This window comes from Nyctereutes procyonoides, unplaced genomic scaffold (assembly GCF_905146905.1).
Source record: "Nyctereutes procyonoides isolate TBG_1078 unplaced genomic scaffold, NYPRO_anot_genome, whole genome shotgun sequence".
NCBI lineage: Eukaryota > Metazoa > Chordata > Mammalia > Carnivora > Canidae > Nyctereutes > Nyctereutes procyonoides.
The window spans coordinates 3,350,780-3,373,962 of record NW_026575025.1 but is presented as its reverse complement, the minus strand read 5'-3'; the positions used below and the strand labels follow the sequence as shown (position 1 = coordinate 3,373,962).

At 55.0% G+C, this 23,183-nt stretch overlaps 1 protein-coding gene across 1 annotated transcript in view; it reads left to right on the top strand.

Moving 5' to 3' along the window:
• The first annotated feature begins 677 nt into the window (after positions 1–677).
• PRDM11 (PR/SET domain 11) overlaps positions 678–23,183 on the top strand; it is a 94,225-nt gene continuing 71,719 nt past the window's right edge. The window contains exon 1 of the mRNA XM_055314940.1: positions 678–747. The gene's annotated coding sequence lies outside the window, so the exon portion shown is untranslated. The remainder of the gene's footprint in view (positions 748–23,183) is intronic.

The following is a 23,183-nucleotide window of genomic DNA, read 5'->3' as shown; positions in this document are numbered from 1 at the left end:
TTCAAAGGGTTAAAAGGGACCCGGAGGGGGCCCGCTGCGCTGGGTGTCCCGAAAGGGTTAAAATTATCAACGCCTTCATTCCCCGGGACCATCCCGTGCAGCGCGGGCAGCCTCGGGGCCGGGAGAGCCAGGGAGCCCCCCCGCCCCCCCACGGAATGACTTTCTAAAATTCTAGAACTTTTAATTCCAACCAACCAAAAAAAAAAAAAAAAGAAAGAAAAAAAAGTGTCCCAGTTCGAAAGTTCTTTTAACCTTTTCTTTTTTCGTTTATTTTATTATTTTTTTCTCTCGGCTTCTCCGCGGGCTAGATTATAAAACTCGCCGTCTCCGTGTGGGTTCGAGCAGCCAGGTCCCCCCCTCCGGGCCAGCGCGCGGGGCGGGGGCCGAGGGGGCCCCGGGACTTCTCTCCGGGGCCGGGTTGGGACGCGGCTGCTGAGTCCCGGCTCCGGCCCCTGAATTGGGGGGTCCGCGTCTGCCCCAAACGCCGCTTTCTTCCGTTTTCCATGTCATTTCCTGTACTAATAAGATGGTGGTCAAAGCAGGGGAGGAGAGCAGCAGCGAGTCGCCGCCGCCGCCGCCGCGCCGAGGCTGGCGCTGAAACTTTGCCTCGCCGGGGACCAGCGCGCCCGCAGCGCGGCCGCTCCCGCCGCGGGGGCCGCCAGCCGGGGCCGCGCCGCCTCCGCCGAGCCGCCCGCCGGGCCGCCCGCGCCGCCCGGGCCCCGCGGCTGCCGCAGCATTCCCGGGAAGGTGAGTCAGCCCGGTAGCCAATGTGGCCATTGAAAATGGCTTCGGAAAGCGCTCGGCAGTTTGCCAGCGAGCGCGGGGGCCGCCGGTGCAGGGGCTGCGAGCGGCTGCGGGGGGCGCGGGCGGCCGGGGGCCCGGCGCGGGCGGCGCGGGGGGCCCGGGCGGCGCGGCCGCGGGCCCGGGGGTGGGGGGGGCGGCTCGTCCGGGCCCCGAGGTGGGTTAACCCTCGGCAGGTAGCTGCCGCCGCGGCCGCCGCCGCCGCTGCGGGACTCGGGGGCCGCCCCTCCGCCTCCTTCCTCCCCGCTCGCTCCTCGCTCGCTCGCCTTGTTACAATGTAGCCTTTTCTCTGCGCCGGCGTCCCGCCCGCTGACGGACGTGCCCGCCGACCAATGGGAGCGGCGGCCCGGGCCGGGCGTTCGGAATGAGAACGCGGTGACACGGGCGGGGCGGGGCGCGAGGGCGCGAGGGCGGGAGGGCGCGGGGCGGCCGCTGGCCTAGTTCTCGGGGCGCGTTCGGCTCGGCGCCCGCGGCGGGCGTGGGGGGCTCGGGCCCTTCGGGAGGCGGCGGCGCCGCTTCCAGCGCAGCCCTCGGTTTCCCGCGAAACGCGGCGGGGCCGGAGGCCGGCTCTTTGATGTATTTTAAGTCTTAGTTGCGGTGTCGACTCCCCGGACTGTGTCCTCCTCCCCCACTCGCCGTCCCCAAGGTGCTCTCGCCTGCAGAAACTGCAGAAACTTAGCGGCCGGTGACCTTTCTCCGGTCAAGGCCAGCTCGCCCTTAAGGCAAGTCGCTGCTAGGAGAATACACGTTCCTGGAGCGTTGGGCGATGCTGGTTGGAAAGTTGCACTGCGTCTTGGACGGGGTTGGGCCATAGGGGCTTGACCCCTGGGATGGGCCGGGACTTAGAAGGGGAAAGATGTTAAATCTCTCTTCTTAGACATTTGCTTCGTGTGGAGAGAGGCTGTGGTATATAATTTAGAGTGGCTCAGAGGATACACACCCAGTTCTTTGTGCTCAGGGACAGGAGGCAATAATGAGAGATTGCTCTCGATGCCTGGAAACCCTATAAACTTAGGGATTTTTTGGTCTGGGTTGGGGCAAAAGAATTTTCCACCGAGCCTGATGCCTTGGACACCCAAGCTTGCCTTTGACCATAGGACCCTTGAGAGGAAGGGAGGTGTTGGGGGTGTGAGGTCCACTGGCTGGAGTCTGGAACAGGCTGTGGTCTCCCTACCTGTGAGGCAGGGGCATGGTCTTCACCCACCAGCTCTCTGAGAGGTGGGCAGAGTTCTGTGTGGGCACAGGTCTGAACACCTGCTGGGAAGAGCCCGAGCTGGTCAGTTTAGTTTACTGAGGGGTTTCTCTACTGGAGTCCTTTCCCCTCTACCGCATCCCTGCATGCCTTTGGGTTTGGCACAATTATCTTTGACCTCTCTGAACCTTGCTCGTCCATCCCGAAAATGGGACCAACACAGTCTGTTTGGCAAGGCAGTTGTGAGATTAAAAGCGATAGAGAGAAAATGCTTGGTGCATGCTCCACACACGATTTGAGAAGTGTTGTCTGTCTGGGATTATTGGGAACGTGCTATCCCCCCGGGAATATCAGAATTGCCTGCTGGGCCCCACCCGGGACCGTCCGATTCCAAACTGACAGGGCCTCCAAGGAGCAGCTGGGGCAGGAGCTAGTTCTCTTCCCTAATGACATTCTCCAACATGAGGGCTCCCCTCCCTTGTCCCAAGAGCCCTGATCAGCTACTACAACCATCACTTATATACCATGTTGGCATGAGTTAGAGTTCTGTCCTCTAGGCCCCTTGGATTCCTGTGTTGCATAAATGTGTTCTTGGTGTTGAGTATGACTTCAATTATCTGAGTCTTTCCTCACAGGGACTTGGATGGGGAAGCAGGGTTTCCCTGGTTCTAGGTCACTGGCAAGTATGAAGGAAGTAAAGACCACTGGACTAGGAGTCACAAGTCATATGTGCTTCTACAGCTGCCTCCTTGGCCTGTCCTCTTGGCTATATCGTTGTCATGACCAACACATGGCATCCAAGGCTGTCCCTTGCCTCCTGGCTCTCCTCCAGGACAACATTCAGAGTCTCCTCTAACTGTCCACCTGTAGCCTCTCCTCCGTGCCAGTCTCCACATCACAGAGTGATCTGTTCCAAAAGAGATCACATCAGGACTCCTATTTCTCACTTAAAACACCAAATAGTCTTCCCAGTCGCTTTTGGGATATAGAACCAAAATGCCACCCTGATCTAAAAGCCCTGGAGTGATCTGGCCCTGGCTGCTTCCTTGGCCTCATCTCGTACCCTCTTCTGGATCTCGCTGCACTCCCTGTCTTATTCTTTCCTGCCTGTACCCGGCCTTCCTTCTGGAATACTGAAACAGTCACCACCTAATGAATGAGTTAAGGCTAGCAAAGGGCGAGGCGGAGTGGGAGAGTGTCCATCCGATGGTCCTTTAACCTATCCTTAGACATTTCCAGCTCACCAGGCACAGGGTAGGATTGGATCTAGGTGCCCTTGTGCTTGGGTGGGGCCATGTGGTGGGCCTGTGAGTTGTGAGCTACAGGGACACAAATCACTCTGGGCCAAAGCACTTAGTGGCTGGCGCAAGACCCTCCAGAGCGCTCTTTTCCTGTGGTGTGGCAACTAGCGGTCAGTGGGATGGTGGCTGTTTTTGCTAGCCTGGGTCCCTGTGTCACCGCGTGGGATGGAGCCCCCTGGTGCCCCACAATGGACATGCAGCTCGAGTGATGTTTCAACTTTTGGTGTTTCAACCACTGAGATTTGGGGGTTGTTTGTTACCACAGCATAACCTGGCCTCACCTGACTGGTATAAGGACTGGAGGAGCATTCCGGGCAGAGACAAGTACACACAGAGGGACTCGGGAAGGCTCATCCTTAGCAGCCATGGTGACCCTTTTGACAAACAGATGTGAATCTATCAACCCCTGCCTGAAAATCCTTCGGAGACTCCCATTACTGTTAGGAGAAAGACAGAAATCCTGGGGCTGCCCTCCAGACCCCGTGGGGACGCTGTTTTGTATAATTCCATTTGCCGTGTCCCGTCTGACATGGTGCTTTCCTCATGTTGTTCCCCTAGGCCCTGACCGTGCCCCGCAATCCCCCCTGCTTCGGCTTCCTCATCCTTCATCTTTCAGCTTCCACATCACCTCTTCAAGGAAGCCCCCCCAATTAGATCAAACACTCCATTACAGCTTTTCATGGCCCCACGTCCCTCTCCTATGCAGCACTCATCTTTGTAGTGATTTTACAGTTGTGGATGTGATTATTGACGGTGGTCTCCCCCTTTCATCACACCAGGAGCTCTGCGAGTACAGGGCCTGGGTTGGCTTGTGTGTGCTGCTCTATTTCCAGTATCTGCACACAAGACTTGCTCTTCCAAAGAATTCCTGAGCACTGACTGCAGGTTCGCTCTATTTGGGGGGCAAAGGACAGAATAGATGAATGCTGTTTCCCGGGTGTCAGGGCAGGGAAGGAGGCATCAGCCCTGGCGGGCAAACTGGCCTGTAGAGTACAGGTGCTACACTCCCCATCCTTACAGGTGTCCGTGCTCCAGAAGGACCATGTTGCTGGGAGATAGGAGAGGACCTTCCAAGAGGGCAAGAGGGTGAGATTTAACAAACCCTGAGGCTTCTGCTGATCTGGAGAGTATATGATTCAGTGAAGGAGCCACAGAATAGGAGATCCAGGGATGGCGAAGATAATGATGATGAAGGCAGCAAATGTTTATTGAGGGCTAAATGTGTGCCACGTATGGTCCTGAGCGTGTCTCTACGCAGGAAACAACTCCACAAGGTATATATTGTTATTTTCATTTCACAGATGGGTAAACAGGCCTCAGGAGCTGGACTAAAGGATCCAGGGTTGCACGGTGGTATGGCCAGGATTGGAACCCTGGCATTCTGATGCCACCTCCTTAGGGATGCCCTCTTAGAATGAGAGCAGGGAACCCCAGACCCGCCTTTGGAAATGCCACATGGGGTTATAAAACCCTTCTTGGGGAATATGTTTCCAGGAGGTAACACCCACCTAACATTGGGGTTTGTGCGAGTGGGTTGCTGGCTCAGAGCTCGTTGGTGGCCTTGGTGCCAGGGCCAGTCTAGAACCATCTGGTGCATCTCCACCCCTGCTGGGGCCTGAGAGTTCTTGGAGGCCCTGGAGCCCCATGGTCTCAGAGTGGGGCCTGGGAGAGGCTTCCCTGCAGCTGGCCCAGGGGCTGCGCCGGAAAAATAAGCTGTGCAGAAAGAAAAAAAACAATGAAGAAAAAAGAAAAATATGCTGTTATTTTTAAAAAGCCTGTTTCCTATTGCAGATTTGTATCTGTGTTGGAAAGCCCGATGTTCACGCGGTGCAGCCACACTCGTGGTGGTGTCCCTGGCTGAGGTTCTGTAAGAGGGGAGGCCTGGGGCATCTTTCGGCCCTCCCCCCCTTCATCAGGAGGTCGATGCACACTGTGCTAGGCTCGGAGGTGTATGTCAAACACAGTCTTTGCCCCTACAGAACTGAAGGACCAACGTGGGAAGTGAGCAGTTAACCAGACAATTACAGATTCTAGCAGATGGGTGCAAGGCAGATGGCCACTGACTCTAAGTCAGGGAAAGCTTCCTGGAGGAGGAGGTGGCCTTTGATCTGGCTTTTGAAGGGTGAACAGACAGCAAAGAAGGGAGAGGCATTCTGGTGTGGGGTATGGCTTGTGCAAAGGCATGGGCATGCAGAAGGCTTGGAGAAGGTCAAGGAGTTCAGTTTCCCTTTCTAGAAATGGAGACAGTCATATCAGTCCTGTGCTACATTCTTTGGAAGACATTTTTTTCCTCCCTGTTCTCATGACCAAATTTAAGAGGAACACATATTGTGCCCCATGAGGCCTCTTCGACCTCCATTTGTGGATGAGGAAGCTCAGTCAAGTTCAGAGAGGTTGAGTGACTAGCTCTAGATCACACAGCTATAATCTAATCTTTCCAATCACTCTGAGAAACCCACATTTATAAAGGAAGCTTTAGGGGTCGCCTACCTGTGTCCTGTAACAATTCCCAGCAGGTTTCCTGGGTACTTTAAATGTGGGATTTGATTTATAAGCCTTCGGTTTACACAGCTGGTTCCAGGCCCCTCTCCCCACCTGGGAACCTCATGGGTGAGAACTTATAAGCACACTGGGACAGACCAAGGGTCTCCAAAGAAATGACACAGGGTGAGGTGAGGGAGGAGTGGAGAGGGGATCATGGTAGAAGGCTGCTGACTCTCCTGCTCCCCAGCATCAGCCTCAGGTCCCCAGTGGGTGCCCAGGGGTGGAGAGCCTGCATGCAAAGGCACACCTGGGCCTCTGGAGCCTTCAGAGCCTTCTAGAGCTTTCCTTTCCACCACTCTCTCCAACCTCCCCAACTCGACCCATAAGGCCAACAAGGACTCTTCCCAACTTCACCTTTTCCCAGATCCCTTGTCAATAGCCCGTGAGGCTGGCAGCCTGGTGCTCATGTCCCCCATCTTAGAGCTGAGAAAATGGAGGCCCACAGAGGGGAAGCGGTATGGTGGAGGTTGTACCGTTTAGGGGGTGACCAAGCTAAACCCCAAATCTGGGACCCTTCCTCTGCACCCACCATCCTCCTGCAATCGTCAGAACAGGATGGGGAATTCTCAGGACTTTTGGCCCTGTCTCCAAACCCTGCTCTCCAAAAGGAGAGGCTGTGGGGTCACTGCTTGACTGTCCACAGTGGCAGCAGCTCACCCCTTCCTGAGCAGACCCCGGGAAATGTGCGTGTCAGGGCAGGGGTGGGGAGGGGGTCGTGGCCAGTGGGGCTTCTCCTTCCTGGGCTCATGGCCGGGTTGGGGGCCAGAGTGAGACCAGCAGACAAGACGAGCAGCTTGACCTGGGCACCGAGCTGGGCTGGTATGGACGTCACCAAGCAAGTAAATATGGAACCACCCCCACAGTGTCAGCTTTCCCAGAGTGGCTTCTCCCACTATCTCTCACTTTCCCCAAGGGAAAGGGGTGAGGGCCGGGAAGGGATCCTGCTGCCCGATGCTCAGGGGATGGAGATGGCCGACTTGGGAGGCTCTGGGACAGCCAAGGGGCATGGGGAGCAGCCCAACGGACCCTCGGCCCCAGCAGGGAGTGAGCCTTTCGTGGGGGCGGCTGACTGGGACCCAGCCCGGCTGGACTCAGCATTGTCATGGCCCAAGGTACAGGGAGGGAGGGTGCTCTGGCGGCGGGTGGAGGTGGGGGAGGCATTTGCAAGCTGAGGCCTGGCCCTGACCTCACAGCCCAGCCCTTCGGTGCCCCAACCCAAACAGGGCGGAGTTGTTGCAGGACAGGTACAGGACAGCCGTACCCCAGAGGAGAAGCCAGACCAGCCAGGGAGGCTGCTATTTAGAGAGGAGGTGAAGAGGTCAGAGGCTCAAGGTGTCCCAAGGGCAGGGGCAGGGTGCTTAGACTGGGGCAGGGGGATTCAAGGTGGTGAAATCTTCAAAGGAAATCAGCAAACTTGGCAGCCAGGGAAGAGTTTACCTCCTCTCAAAAAAAGGACATTGGGCCTTGGGTAGAGGAGAAGCAGAAAGGGAGGATACAGGGCCAAGTTTTGGGCTGGGTGATCCAGGCCTTTAAAAACATCAGAATAAATAAATAAAAAATAAAAACATCAGAATAGCCAAACATGAGCGAACCTCGTACGTGTAGACGGGCCGTGTCTGAAGCAGTGTGCTGCCCCATCACGCTGGTGTCAGTAGCCTCCATTTATGGAGGACAAAGTGAGTCCCAGAGAAGTGAAGTGACTTACCCAAGACCACACAGCTATGAACGGTTAGAGCTGGGACTCGAACCCAGGTCTGTCTGACTCCAGAAGGGAGCTCTTCTCTACTGCCTGGGGCTGCCTCACTGTCACTGTACTGGGAACTGCTGTGGGAGACTGCGCTGGGAGGGAGGAGGGAGCGTGGTCTGGGAGGCTTGCAGGCTCCAAGCGCCTGCCCCTGTGACGCTGAGTAGTACCGAGAAACTACAGCATGGGCCAGCTGTGGCATCAGGCCGATTGGCCTCTCTGTGCTCGCCTGAGAAATGGGCAGCACAGCCTGGCACAGGTGCCTCCCGGTGTTGCTCCGTTGTTGGGACCTTCCCGTCCATTTTTGGGTCAGGAGACATTCGTGGAGTTCGCCTTTGGGCTCTGGAGGGCCAAACAGAAACACATGAGTTGATGAGCCCTGTACCCAGAGAGGGTGGTCTGTGGACCCCCGCCCATCCGTGAGCTGCGTGTCGCTGGTCTGCAGCAGAGATAGTTACAACGCTGAGAGTGTCAAAAAACTCGTATCACAACTTGACATCACTGTACCATTTTTTTTAATATTTTATTTATTCATGAGAGACCCAGAGAGAGAGGGAGGCAGAGACACAGGCAGAGGGAGAAGCAGGCTCCATGCAGGGAGCCCGATGTGGGACTCGATCCCGGGTCTCCAGGATCACACCCTGGGCTGAAGACGGTGCTACACCTTAGCTGGGCCACCGGGGCTGCCCACTGAGCCATTTTTTAATTGTAATTTACAAAAGCCTCAGTTGGCAACAGATTGGAAAACTTAAAAAAAAAATATCTCTACCACAAATAGTGTGAGCAGCTCTGGCCCAGATCCTAACTGTGATTGAAGGTAGGAAATGCCCTACTTGCTCGAGGATGTGGTGGGGGAGGGGAGCAAGTCATTCTGCCACCAGCGGTGGGAGAGGGAGAGCCTGGTAGGCTTCCTGGAGGAAGAGGCATGGCACTGGACCGTGAAGGAAGAGTAGAAGTTTGCCGGGTGGAGGAAGAGGGCTGGACAGTCTAGGTCCTGGGAAAAGCATGTGCAAAGGCAGACAGCATGAGGATAGGGCGGTTCAGGGAAGGGCAAGCGGTCTCAGGTGTTTGGAGAAGAGGTGGAGGAGATGGCCCTGGAGAGGCAGGTTAGGGCCAGACTGGGAGGGCCTTGATTGCCAGGCTGAGGCAGGACTTAGAGGAAGTCAGTGACCAGAGTGTTCTGGAGGCGGAGGTCCTGAGGTGGGAGATAAAGTCACAGCCGAGGAGGTGCTCTCAGTGGCCGAACGGGCCATCCAGGTCGTGGTTGCTTCCATCTTCGCCTTCAAGGACGGCTGTTTCTTGGTGCCTGCAGGCTAAATTGCTGGGGAGCGGGCCTGTCCTTGTCCCTCCCGAGGCAGCCAGCCCCGTGGTGGTGCTGCTGCCTGGAGGCCCCCAAGTTGCGCCTGGCTGGACAGGCAGGCAGTTCTCGGGTGCGAGCAGCAGGCCTTCCTGGGCCGTCCTGGTCAGCAGGTTGGCATCTGGTGTGGTTGGCTGGCCGTGGCGGAGCCCCTTTATCCTCCTGCCTGATGCAGCCAGGGCTGTGAGCTGTCTGGTGGGGGGGGGGCGCACCGACTGCCCCCAAGGAGTCCAGAGCCACACCAGGGAGCGTGGGCAGGAGGAGACCAGGCGGAGATCTGAGGATGGCGTGGAGGTGGGGGTTGGCCCCGCACAGGGCCTGGTGTGTGATGTGGTGTGGGGTCTGAATAGGAGGTGAGCAGTGCACAGCTTCCTGCTCGAACCGTCCGTTGGGTCAGGGCTGAGGCCCACACGTGTGGCCTGAAGAAGGAACACTTGGCCGAGGAGGCGAGGGATGGCTGGTGTCCCATCCCAGGGCAGCGCAGGTGAGCAGACAGCGTGGTGGCGGGGAGTTGCTGCCATGGTGCAGCCTGGGGAGGAGAGAAGCCAGCCCTCCCTGGCTGGGGGCTGCTGGGAACAGCCGCTGGTGTGCCTGGGCCTGCATGTGGCCACAGGTCCACGGAGAATGCCGGCCTGCGGGGAGGGAGCTGTGGGAAGCGCCTCTCCTGCCAGCCCCACCTACACCCTCCTCCTCGGGGCCCCTGCTCAGAGTGGCCCAGCCTCCCGCTCCCCCCTCTGCAGCTCCCCATCGGCTGGGCTCCCCATCAGTTGGGCCCCACACAGCAGGCTGGACTGTCTGGCTGCCATTCAGGGGGGAGTCCAGCTGCCCGGGATCCTGCAGGATGGGGCTGGGAGGCCTTCGCAGCCCGTCTGGGTCCTGGCTTCAGCGTCAGCAGTCACAAAAGAGCTCTGGTTTTGACAGTGGCCTAGCTTGTGTCCGGAGGCTTCAGGCTGGAGTCCTCGGACCTCTGGCTCTCTGCCTTGGGCTGGCCGCACACTGGACTCGGTGCTTGCCATAACCCTAGGGTCTCCCCTGTGTGGGGTCATGTGGCTCTGGGGCCTGCCCTTTCTCAGAGCACTGGGTGGGACCTCCTTGCTTCTCCAGGGCCCTTCTCATCACAGGACACCCCGAGCCTGTTCTGTGTGGTCCATGCCACTTTGTGTCCCGGATCGGATCCTCCAGGGCTGTGCCCAGGACCCAGGGGCACGTCCAGCCCTTTGGCTCATTGGAGCCTGTGTTGGGCTCTCCGCGCCTGAGCTTTGCGCTTCCTCCTCCTAATTTCCCTTTGTGGATCCGTAGCCTGCCTCTGCCCCAGTTCCCTGGCTACTGGTGAGGCAAGGACTCTCTGGCCCGGCTCCCAGGGTCCCCGTCCCTAGTTTCAGGTAGAAACTGTACTCTTCCTTGGCACCTGCCAGTGGCTCCCTGCCCTCCCTGAGCACCCTGGCCCTCGGCCCAGGACGGTGGCCAGGAAAGGCTCCATTGCTCTTTTGGGCTCAGTCCTGTCTCCTCCCATGCGTCCCTCTCCACCTGGAGAATCCCTCTACATGCTGCCTCCTGATCCCCATCCCGGAGCCAGAAACGGGCCCCTTTCTGGCTGTCCCTGGGCTCCCAGACTTGCAGCCCGTCTAGCTGCTTTGGGAGCTCCGTTGTGACCGCCTCCTTTTCTCAGTGTCAGTGGCTTGGTTGGGGGCCTCACATTTTGTGGGAGTCCACAAAGAGGCTAATGTGGCTGATATCTCATTGTATCTATACAGCAGGCTTGGTAAGTAGATACTGTCCATCCATTTTTGCAGATGAGAGGGTTGAGGTGCTGTGGGGTTCAGTGATTTTGTCAAGGTCTTATGAGAAGTCAGGGGCAGACGCTGGGACCCAAGCCTGTATCTCAGCTCTTTTCTTGACCACATTGCTGTCTTGCCAGGTAAGGTAAGAGCTTAGTTGACCTTTGCTTGTTAGATTGTCAGGGGCCAGGGCCCTGGCTGGGGCTGGGGCTGACCCCGTTGGGGACTGGGCTCACCATGTGGCATGGCTATGGCTTGGGCTCAGTGTCACAGGAGCCATCAGCCTTATGAGCGTTTCTTCTTCCTTCCTGAACTCTTGTCCTTGGTGTGAGGTTCTCCCAGAGACACAGCCCCTACCCTGGGAGTCTGAGGTTAACACCACGCATACTGGCCAGTGTTTGGGGGGCTGCTGGGACCCAGGGGCTGGGGCTGTGAGGAGAGGGAGAGACTGGCCTGTGCATCTCTGCCCAGGTCATGGCGAGGGCCTCCAGCCTCTCCCTGCTCCAGGAGCTGATGCTCAGTGCTTCCTTAAAGCCACTCTTGATGCAGAGAGACTAAGGGCTCCCCCCGCCCCGCCCCCACACTCCCCTGACAAAGCTCTGAGGCTCTTAGGCTTGGAAGGCCAGCTAACCCACCTGCCTTTGTGTTCCTCAAATTCTTTCGAATCACTCCACCCAAACGCAGATGCTTGCATACCTCCAGGGACCAGCAGCTCACTGGTTCCAAGGCAACCTGCTGTGTCTTTTTTATGTTGTTTTTCTAAGTTTTAATTATGTAAGGAATATACAGATACATTTTTGTTGTACCGAAGTCCAATATGATTTAAAAAGCTAAGTACTATCTTCCTTCATAACTACAATATTCCAGCCTCCTTGCAGGGTCAATCATCACGGTTATTACTTTGGTATATATCTTTCTAGATACTTCTCTATACATCCATTCCCAGAACCTAGAGGAAGATGTGCTATTATAACACACATGTGTGTGTCTACGTGTGTACATGTTTAAATGAAGGGTTACATAAAAAAATAAATGAAGGGTTACAGATCACTGTGTAAATGCTTTCCTCAATGTTGGATCTAGGAAATCTGTCATGGTTTTACCTAGCAAACTATCATAATTCCTTCCTCCTTCATTTCTCTCTCTCTCTTTCTCTCTCTCTCTCTTTCTTTCTCTCTCTCTTTCTTTCTTTCTTTCTTTCTTTCTTTCTTTCTTTCTTTCTTTCTTATACACGGTAGTTTTAGCCATTCTCCTACTGCTGGACATATAAGTTAATTCTAATTTTATTTCTGTGCCTCTCTGGGCTTATCTACTGCTGGGTATGGGAGCCTGTTGCATTTTTTTATAAATGATTGCACAATATTTAAAAGGCATCCACTGAGACTTCTTTGGACAGAACCAAATGTCTCCCTGTAGGTCCCAAACTATTCCTGGTGTCTTCTTTTAGAGTCAGAGAGAAAAGGCTACTCCCCTGTCTCCTGGTGGTCCCCAGAGAGCTGGAAATAGTAGCCATGGCTCCTGGAGACTTTTTTCCTTCACACTTGGGTTTTTCTACCCTTACTCAAAGGGCATGTTCTTGGGTGACCCATCTCTTGGGTGGCTCTTGTGGTAAGTGGACTTTGGAGTCACTCGGTTCTTGGTCCTTGGTTCCAATCCTGGTGTTTCTGGGAAATCTCCTTAACCTCTGGGAGTCTCAGTTGTATCCTCTGTAAAATAAAGATGACAATAGCATCTGTGTCACAGAGCTTCTGTGAGGACCAAGGAAGCGGACACGGGTAAAGTGCAGGATGCTGTGCCAGGCACACAGTAAAATCCCACTAATACTCTATCCTGGGGGCTCTCGCCTGTCTTAGCTCCGCACCCCACTCTGAGGATGGGGGCCTGTGTCCCTGGTGGGCAGCCTGGGATGGCTCTGGCCTCTGCAACGGTTTTATCCTACTGTCCACTCACTGATTTCCCAGAGGAGGCTGCTGCCTGGGAATGCGGCGGGTGATTGGAATACTTCCCGGCTCGGCCCTGCAGGTCCTGGACTGGGGCCTACGGGGAGGGAAGGAGGTCAGCCTGACCCTTCGCTCGGCAGTGGTGGCCGGGAGCCTGGTAACGTAACCCCACACCTCGGGCAGATTTACCAGCTTTCAATGGGGCCCGTTGTGGCTGGGGATTTGATCTCTCTTGGCCTGCAGGGTGGGCAGGAGAAGAAAGCAGCTTGGGGCCAGCCTCTCCCCTGAGAGCCCTGGGGCCCCTCTGGGCCACACTGGCTCGTCCAGGCTTGGGGTTGCCTTTCTGCTGGGGGGGGGGGGCAAATCTCTGCTTGTGACTGTGTAGTTAGCATTGGAAAGGATGGCCCTTCTGCTCTTCCCTCACCTCTTCCCCACCCTTCAGGTTCTAAACCACCTCTCATGTCACCTTCTCACCAGCTTATCACAGCCACCCTGTGAAGCGGGTTGCCTGGCCGGGGCCATTTCACAGATGCAGACGCTGAGGCTCAGAGAGGTGAAGTGACTTTCCCAGAGCCACATGGTTAGCCATCAGTGGCATTGACAACATACCCAGGCTGTCTGGCTTCTTGTCCAGTTCTTTTTCATGAGGCCACCTGCGCTGATAGTCTTGGCAGAAGGTGCCTCGCCGGGCAGCCCCGTGTGACCTCTTGTCCTCCGGTCAGTGGTTTGTGCGGTGAGTGGGCACGGAGGGTTGGGATTATCTCCTGAGAAGCAAGAAGCACTGTAGCTGGCTCGGGGCCCAGCCCTTCCCCAGCACCAGCCACAAGCCATCTCGGTCGCCAGTGCGGGGAACAGAGTGTGGCTGCTTCAGCTGCAGCCCTCTGCCCTGCTGGAGGAGGCTTGCTCTCTGTGGTGTGGGCAGGGGGCTGCAGCGACCCTCGGGACTCTGGGTGCTCCTCCCAGGGAAGCAGGAGAGCAGCCCACCGTTGGGTGGAGAAAGCAAGGTTCAGAGAGGCACAGGGGCTGCTCTGAGCTGGCAGTTGGCAGAGGGAAAACGTGAAACCCCATTTCCTGATTCTTTGTTGTTGGGTCACACCAAAGACATTGAGCTGACCTCACTCTGAGCTACGAGCATGGCTGGTGGGGTCAGAGGGATGTGGGCTTGGGCCCTAGGTCAACAATAACTTCATATATTTTTTTAAAGATTTTATTTATTTTTTGAGAGAGATTGGGAGACAGAGAGAACACAAGTAGGGGAAGGGGCAGAGGGAGAGGGAGAAGCAGATTCCCCCACTGAGCAGGGAGCCCAATGTGGGGCTTGATCCCAGGACCCCAGGACCATGCCCTGAGCCAAAGGCAGATGCTTAACCAAGTGAGCCACCCAGGTGCCCCAAAAACTTCATATTAATTGAACACTTACTGTGTGCTGGTGCTATTCTAAGTCTTGACCCATAACATTTCATTTAATCTTCAGAATAGCCTCATGGGGTAGATACTAGTATTCTCCATTTACAGCCAAGGAAATTGAGGCACAGGTGGGCTAAGTGACTCCCTAGAGTCATATGGAGGTGAAACTGGGATTTCACTCAGAGGTTGTGTGTGAACCACCACAGTGCTTCTTATGGCCAGGAGGACCCCCAGGGCCAAGCACACCTTATTCCGGATGGTACCTGATACATGTTATACATGTGTCAAGTGAATAAGCAACTCAGTCTTTCTGGATGTCAGTGAAGTGAATACCAAGCCACCTTTCCCCCAGCATTGATGGGAAGGATCCACTCGGTGCGTTGATATTTGAAAGTGCTGATAAGCTCAGGGCTCGGGCCATGGCTGCTCTGGTCACTCTGGGGAGACAGTGCCACTGAGCTGCTCTGAACCCTGTCCCATGAGTGAGTGGTGCTGCTCCAAGCTATTGCACTGGAGCTCACCTGCCTGCCCTGGGGGGCAGAGGTGGGTTCTTTCTGCATGGGTGGCTGTGGGATGTCACCCATGGCTGGCCTTGGGCTTCCTCTGGGCCAAGCCAGGGGCCAGAGGGGCTGAGGGTGAGCACTGTGACGGCATTCGTGAGGGACCCTTGCATTCCTATTGAACACTCACAGCCTGCTGGGTGATTCACGTGCATGCACGCATGCACACACACACACCCAGGTGTTTTCTTGTCAGTTTCCTGAGTCTATTTTTCACCCAGGCTCAGGAGGTGAGGGGACTTGCAGGTTTCCACAGGTGTAGGGTGGGATTCCAGTCTGCTTCCAGCTACTGCCTCAGAAGGAGGCCTCTCCAGGTGCTCACATGTCCCCTGTGGGTTCCAAAAGTATGAACAAATATCAGACATAACCAGACCAGGGTGTCCCAGGGGGTCTCTGGGGTGACTCCTGTCTCTGCTGCTCCGGCAGGTGGGGAATCCCCTCCCACTCGGATTTGCTGTCGTTCTGAACAGTTTTGACAGCAGGCTCTCTGTAGCAGGACTCAGGAGATGCTGTTCCGTCCTAGGCTCTGCCACGGGTTTGCTGTGTGGTCTTGAGTAAGCCCCTTCCCCTCTCTGGGTCTTGATGTGCAGCCCTGTAAAGTGAGGCCACGGGCTCGCTGACATTTACTGTTCTGTGCCTCCATTTTTTTTTTAACTTTTTTTTTTAAATTTTTTTTATTTATTTATGATAGTCACACACACACACACACACACAGAGAGAGAGAGAGAGGCAGAGACACAGGCAGAGGGAGAAGCAGGCTCCATGCACCGGGAGCCCGACGTGGGATTTGATCCTGGGTCTCCAGGATCACGCCCCGGGCCAAAGGCAGGCGCTAAACCACTGTGCCACCCAGGGATCCCCTGTGCCTCCATTAAGGGGTATGACTTATGCCCCACTTTCTCAACCCCTTTTTAAGACACTAGGATATTGGGGACCCTCCTCCTTGCCGAGCTGGGACAACTGGGCTTGGTTCTGGTGTGGCCCAGTCCTGAGATGGTGAAACGCATGTCTTAGGACTTGCTGGGGAATCCCTGCTGGGTCCACTCCCCTCGGCCCACCCTGAGAACTCAAAGTTTGGCAGACAACACCCAGCGTGGGAGGAAAGCACGGCTTTTGGAGTGCATGAAATCTGGGTCAGAATCCTGGCTTTGCCCCTGACCTTTGGCTGTCTGTCTGACTTCTCAGTGCCTCAGTTTCCCACCTGGGAAGTAGGGAGAGTGAAACTGCCCTCCCGAGGTTGAGGTTGAGCTTGAGCTTCTCCCCAGCAACCCGCTGACACTCGGCAGGTCCCCAGTGACAGGCATGGGTCTGCTGAGTGTGGTGGGGCGGGGGTCAGGGATGGTTCCGGAAGCCTTGCCAACAGCACAAGAGCCTGAGTCCCGAAATAGAAGACCCCAGAGACAGAGGCTCCTGATGGCCAGGCAGGAGCTGGCAGCGTGGGCCTTCCCTCCCTCCTGGGCCTGGTGGCTGCATAAATTACTCGGCAGCCTTTGGGCTAATTTTACCTTCTTGGTTTTCATGAATCATTTCCCATCCGGGGGCGTGTGAGAGAAATGGCTGTGGCTCTGCCAGCTGGATGCCCCGGCGCCAGCCGCGGTGAAACGGCTGCGGTGGGCCCAGCATGCTCTCAGAAGCAAGGCCGGGACCCCCGGGGACCCCATGAGGGGCTCCCGAGGGCTGGCTCCTTCTAGCCGTGTCCCCAGACCTTTGGGTCATCATGATTTGGAGTAAATGAGCCACGCCAGGTCCTGGAGCTGGAACTTGGGCTCAATCTCAAGGAATTTGGCATTGTGTGGCCTTCCCGTGATGCCCGTCAGGGTCCCTTTTGGCCTCCGTGGTGAAGCGGTTGGTGGAGAGACCCCCGTGGCCTTGGGGGTTTTGTGTGGCCGGCTCCAGGGGTTTGCACGAATGTTGAATTTTCATAGCGACCCAGTGCCAGAGCTGACGGGTCCTGACAAAATCAAACCCAACCCCCTTGGATGAACTGGGGCTCAGACGGGGGATGGAATCTGTCTAATGTCTGGTAGTGGAAGAGGTCAGGCTAAGAGTCATTTACTGGCAGTGGACCCCTTTGCTCATGAACCCGATTTGACCATTATCATTCCCATTTTATTTTGTTTTTTAAAAAGATTTTTATTTATTCATGGAGACACAGAGAGAGAGGCAGAGACACAGGCAGAGGGAGAAGCAGGTTCCCTGCAGGGAGCCCGACGTGGGACTCCATCCCGGACCCCAGGATCACGCTCTGAGCCAAAGGCAGACACTCAACCACTGAGCCACCCAGGTGTCCTCTTATTCCGCTTTTATGGAGAGGTACCTGAAGGCACAGAAAGGAAAAGAATGCCCCCTCTCCCAATGACACAGCTGTAAGTGGTGAGGCAACCATCCGCAACCAAGCGGTCTCACCCCGGAGCCCCCATTCCCCAAGTTATCCACCACACTGCCTCTTGGAGTGGATTTCCAGGGTGGCTCCCACCCTCTTGTTTGCTTCGTTCACTCACTGAGTGTATGTACCAGGGACCATCGTGGGCCCTGGGGAACTTGGGACAGAGGTCCCACCCCAGTCCCCCATCTTGTTTGAGGCCAGGTTCTCAGAGGATGATGTCCTCACAGCCCTGTGGCCTTGGCTGCACAGGCCGTGACCTCAGATGCCAGCTGGGGCAGGGAAGGCGCCTGGGTGATACAGGCTGGCCGCAGGTCTGAAGAGTAAGTGCCTTGCCCTTTGAGCAGGGCCCCCGCCACCCAGCTCTGGCACACTGTTGCCACGTGGAGCCACCTGCCTGCTGTTGCCAGTTCTTCTGATTTTCCAGCAAAGCTGAACATTGGGTCTTTCCATGAAATCTTGTTTCTTCAGAGTTGGGAACTAAGGCAAAAATAAAAATTGGAAAAGATAAACCCAAGACAAAAACCAGGCACCAGTTTGTAACCTGTGGATTCTTTCTTCTGCTGCCTTTCTACAGGCCTGTCTCTGGTCGAGGCAGGTTCTAATGATCCCCCCAGGGCCACCTCTGTCAGGAAGTCCCTCCACTACCTGCCATGAAGCCCCTAGCCCACCCCCTGATTGTAGTTTGTCATCCCCCATGCTAGACTGCCACCTGGCATTAGTGGAAAAAGCATATGAGCTTTGACTTGGATAGATTCCAGACAGCTGCTGTGCAGCCTTGTTCAAGGCACTTGTCCTCTCTGAGCCTCTGTTTCCTGTGTGAAAAACAAGTAAAGTAGAACTGTACTCATTAGGTTTTTGAAAGGGTTTTAAAGACAGTAAAGACAGAAACTCAAGTCGATCAGGATTAGGCAAAAATGGATTTTATGGGCTCAGCAAAGTGCAAAGTCCAGGGTCCTGTTAAGCTTCAGGAACAGTTGGATCCAGGGCTCACACAGTGTCCTCAGGACTCAGTCTGTTCCTCTTACTCTGCTTTCTTCTGTACCGCCTCCCCTCCTAGGCAGGCTGGTGTTTGCAAGTGTACGTGGTGCCACAGTGGCCGGCTGCCAGCAGATCCATAGTAACGTTCCATTCTTTCCCAGCAGATTCCTCCAAAGCCCCAAAATTGCCCCTCGTGACTGGCTGGGCCCTTTACCCTTGCCTGCAGCTTTCACTATGACTTGCAGACTCGAGTGCTGATTGGTTGGTCCTATCCCAGAATGGAGCATTTGGAGAAGGGGACTCTCCAAGGACACCAGGTCCTTTGTGCCAGAAAGGGGATAGATGCTAGCAGGAAAACCTACAGACATTCTACTTAGGCTGCAAGTCTCATGAGGGCGGGGACCTAGTTCACCCTGGGGTTCCCAGCACCTAGGACAGTGCCTGGCATGTGAAGAAGTCAAGAGTGAATGAATGGATATCCTCCACAGTGCATGCAGACACCTGGCACAGAGCCTGGCATCAGCCACGCCGTGCCCCTCCTGTCTCCTTCCTGGAGGGCTGGGATAAAGGTTTTCCATCCTCGCCCGCTTCACCTGTCTGGTGCAGTGTCATGGTTCTGCACCGGCTGCTTGGTACTGAGCTGGCTAGCTCCTCTGGGGAGGCCCCAGAACACCCGTTTGTTAGGGCAAGCTTGACAAACAGTAAATATGATCATCGCTGATCACACCACCTTGCATTCACAGGTATCATTCTCCGAAATCATCTCATTCTTTGCTTCTTTACTGCCTGTGTCCACATAATTTATGTTTGTTACTGTTTGGCGACCGAGCTACAGATAGAGCTCCGATGTCATTAACTGTAAAAAGGGGCTATAATCCACCCTGTGGGGTCGTGGGGAGGATTAGGTGACAGAATGAAGAAGTGGAACACCTGGGGACAGGGCTGGCAGAAAGTGGGGGTTCAGGCAAGGCCAGGTTCCCTGTGAATGCCTTCAAGTCAAGGTCTCAGTCTGAGCCTTCCCATGGATACCTTAGTAAATGGCCGCTGAGGACACGCAGAGAGACAAACAGACACACCTATACATGCACACATATGGTTAGGGAAGAACCCCAATCTGATGGCCAAGACTCTGTGGGTCGGCAGGACGATGACTCCAGTGCAGTAAATAGCAGGATCATCACATGGTGGTCTTGGTTACTGCACCCCCAAGTCCCACAGGGTGACACAGTGGACCCAAACGGTGACTGTGTGGACCATGGGTTACACAGCATCGGAAGAACTTGGGGGCTGGCACCTTGGGTAGCCAGTGTTGAACAGGCCGGTTCCACTTCTCTGGGGCTGAGCACCATGTTGCGGTCGCTTTAACCTACTTATTTACCTACGTGACAAGCTACTGAGATGACTTGGGGTCAGAGGCTGGTGAGGCCTTAACAGTTTACATACTCAGCAGGGACTCTCAGGACCCTTGGGGGACCACCTGGCCCATCTCACACACACACACACACACACACGGGCATGCATGCACACCTTACTTGTCGAAAGACGTGGTGGCGGCCTGGCTGCTGATGTGGGAGGTCTTCATCACGCTTGGTGCTGACATGTACCATGGCTTTGAGCACCTTGCAGTTTCCAAGGGTACTTCCCACCAGCTTTTCTGTGTGTGTCCATCACCTAGGGCCATCTCTGGTGCAGGAGGCCTAGGAGAGGAGCACAAGACTCTGAATTTTATTTATTTATTTAATTAGTTTTAATATTTTATTTATTTATTTATTCATGAGAGGCTGAAGCAGAGGCAGAGGGAGAAGCAGGCTCCCTTTGGGGAGCCTGATATGGGACTTGATCCCAAGGCTCCGGGATCATGACCTGAGCCAAAGGCAGATGCTCCACCACTGAGCCACCCAGGTGCCCCAGGACTCTGCATTTCTAAGTGCCAAGTGATGCCCCTACTGCTGGTCTGTGGACCACACATTCAGAAACAAGGATTTAGGTGACTTTTGAGGTTTCTTTTAATTTTGAGATGCCTGGCAGGACTGGATGAATAGAATAAACAGCCAGTGAGAAGGGCAGGGGCGGGAAGGAGCAGCGAGGGAGGAGGAGGAGGAAGAGACTGCAGGAGAGATAAAGGCACAGTGCCAGGTCCACTGGGCCCCCCTCACCCCCCCCCCCCGAGACTCCCTCCACAGGCCTTCCCCTCTGGTCTCGTGATGTAGAGGGACTCCTTTCCTTGGAGTCAAAACACCACATGGGATTTCACCAGGGCCCCACCTTGCTAATTGGAGGCTCTAGCCCCATGGGGCGGGCTAAATGTAGGTTTGAGAATGTGCAGGACACCCTGGGCCGGGGACAGAGAAAGAAGGGCCTGGGGAGGGGCAGCCCGGCACAGACCGTGGCGGTGGGTTCCTATCTCCTACCACCTTCCTCTGGGAGGCCCTGAGCAAGTTGCTCCCACTCTGGGCCTCAGTTTCCTAGCCAGGAAAGGAGGGTCTTGAATCTATCCATCTGGATACAGGCTTTCAGCTCCGACAGTCTAGAGGAAGCAGTGGGATGCGAAAGCTCACTTTACCCAGCCCTACTCCTTAAAACCCACAGGGGCCTTGGGTGCAGATGGCTTCAACTCCCTACCCTGCCCTCTTCATTAGCATCATGGGGGACGGGACCTAAGGAGCTGACCAAACTAGAGGTCCTGTGGGTGGCCAGCGTCTGCCACACCAGGCGGGCAGGCAATCGGGGCAGCATGGCCCTGACCATCCTTAAATGCATCTGCACATTCAGGTCGCTTACACTCATGACCTCCTACCTTCCCGTTTCATCATTTGCAAGTGCAATCTCCCTGAGGCCCTGGAAGCCTCAGCCCAGAGACCACCCCCGCCCCCGGCACACACCCCCTTCTCTGAAAGCCATATTTGTCTGTGCTCAACTTGATATCTGGGATCTTGGAGCTAGGTCAGCCTCAGGGAATTCATGTGAACTTCAGAGTTCCCTTCCAGGGGGTCAGCAGGTGCTAAGGAGGAGCCCCCTCTGCCCACCCTCCCTCCATCAGCAGATGCCTTCTCCCCTTCTGCTCCCTGCCTGGGAGGTGGCAGGGCAGCCTACAGCTTGTTTTTTAAACTGTTAATACTAACATGCCTTTCAAAATTTGTTGTTATACAAAAAGAAGAGTATAATAAATTTCCTCCATAATCAATAACTCATAGGCATTACTAATCTATTTTTAAAATCAGAAATGCATGCATCTGGTGGAAAGCTCCATAAGAGGTAAGGCCTTTTCCTCCGCTAGCCCTCAGTCCCAGGAACAGCGGCTGTCACAGCTCAGAACTCTTTTGTGCAGACACGAGCACGTATAAATGTGTATATCCTTTCTATTTTATTAAAATAGGGCATGTTTATTTTATATAGCATTTATACAGCTTGCTCGCTTTGTGTCAGATGCCATTCTAAGTATATGGCAAATATTAACTCATTCAGTCCTCCAAACAGCCTTAGGTGCTATTCGCCAAAGCACAGAGAGGTTAAGGAAGGCCCCCAGCATCACACAGTGGTAAGTGAAGCTTGAGAGTAGACCCTAGGGAGCTGGGTATCGAGATCTATGCTCTTAACGATCCCTTGCTGCTGCCTCTCTAATGATGCAGATGGTCTTTACCTTGGTTTTGTTTTCACCACCAATTACATAATCCATTCAACAAATGTTTATCGTGCACTCACTTTGCACCAGGCACTGTCCTACTTGCAGGGGATTCAGCAATAAATGGAAGATAAATATCTCTGCCTTCCTGGCGTTTGCATTCTGGTTGGGGAGGCAGAGGGCCAGTAATATAAATGAGTACTACATCAATGTGATGGTGAGTCGAGCTCAGGAGAAAAGCCCAGCAAGAGGGATAGGACCCATCAGGGGATTGCAGTTGTATCTAGGTGGCGAGAATGTGACCTTGAATTAAGACCTGAAGGGAGTGAGGGAGTGAGCCCTGCAGGTATCTGGGGGAGGAGCGTTCCCAGCAGAGGGAACAGCCAGTGCAAAGGCACAAGATGGGAGCACTGTCATGTTGCTGGCTGAGCAAGGTGGCCCCTCTGGCGGTGGTGGGAGTGAGGGGGGCACAGTAGGAAAGAGGTCACAGAGGGCAGACTGTATCACTCTGGAGAGTTTGCTGTTGGCTGAGCTTTGCTCTGTGGAGGGTTTAGAACAGGGGACCATTTGATCTGACTGGTTAATGGGGCTGGAGAATGGACAGCAGGGGCAGAGTGGCAGCAGGGAGACCATCAGGCTGCCGCTGCAGCCCTTCAGGCCAGAGAGAGAAGTGGCTCAGACCACGCTGGTGGAGCCCTTGTTCCATGACTTTCCTTCTTCGAAACAGCTGCCTGTTGTCCAGAGACCCCATTATTTATTTAACCGGCCTCCAGATGGACTCGTTGGTTATTTCCAGTCTTTCGCTATTCTAGATAGTGCTGCCGTGAAAAGTCTTAGACGTGCATCTCAGTGAACTTCCTAGAAGTGCAATGGCAGGACAGAGGATTATGTGCATCTTTTAAAGGTTCCCAGGCTTATACCACTCTCCTTAAATACACCATCTTATGTTCCCACCAGTGTGCGAGAGTGCTTGGGGTACAGCTTCAGGTCAGGCCTTGGGCTGAGGGGAGAGCATGGCTGGGGTGAGATGCTGTAGGCCCTCCTGGTTTGCTCTTTGGAGATCAAGGCACCATCGAGGCGGACCCTTTAGACAGGCACAGCCAGAGTTTGGGACACAGCCAGAGCTGGTAGGTGGGTGGTGTGGATGGTGATGGCTGCATGTCATAGAGCCCTGTCCTGGAGGGGCCTGAGTGATACAGGAGCCTAACAGGAAGTGCAGAAGTAGGGAAGGTTCCAGGAGCAGCTGATTCCATCGACTGCCCAAGTCCACATCTCTGAGATGTTGTCCTGCACCAACTAGTCCTCTGATTCTCAGACACTAGCTGGTGTCCCACGGCTCACTGCAGTTCTGAGACTAACCACCCAGAGTTAGCACTGAATTTACAGATCGAAGGCTCAGTCCCACAAGACTGTCCCCATTTGAGACACCAGTTGCAGGTCCTGGGACACCCATGTTTCTGACCAACATATATCAGTGGTTTCTACAACCTCCTTCTCAGGTTCTATAATTTGCTAGAATGACTCAGAGAACTGAGGAAAAGTGCTTTACTGACAATCATAGTTTACTATAAAG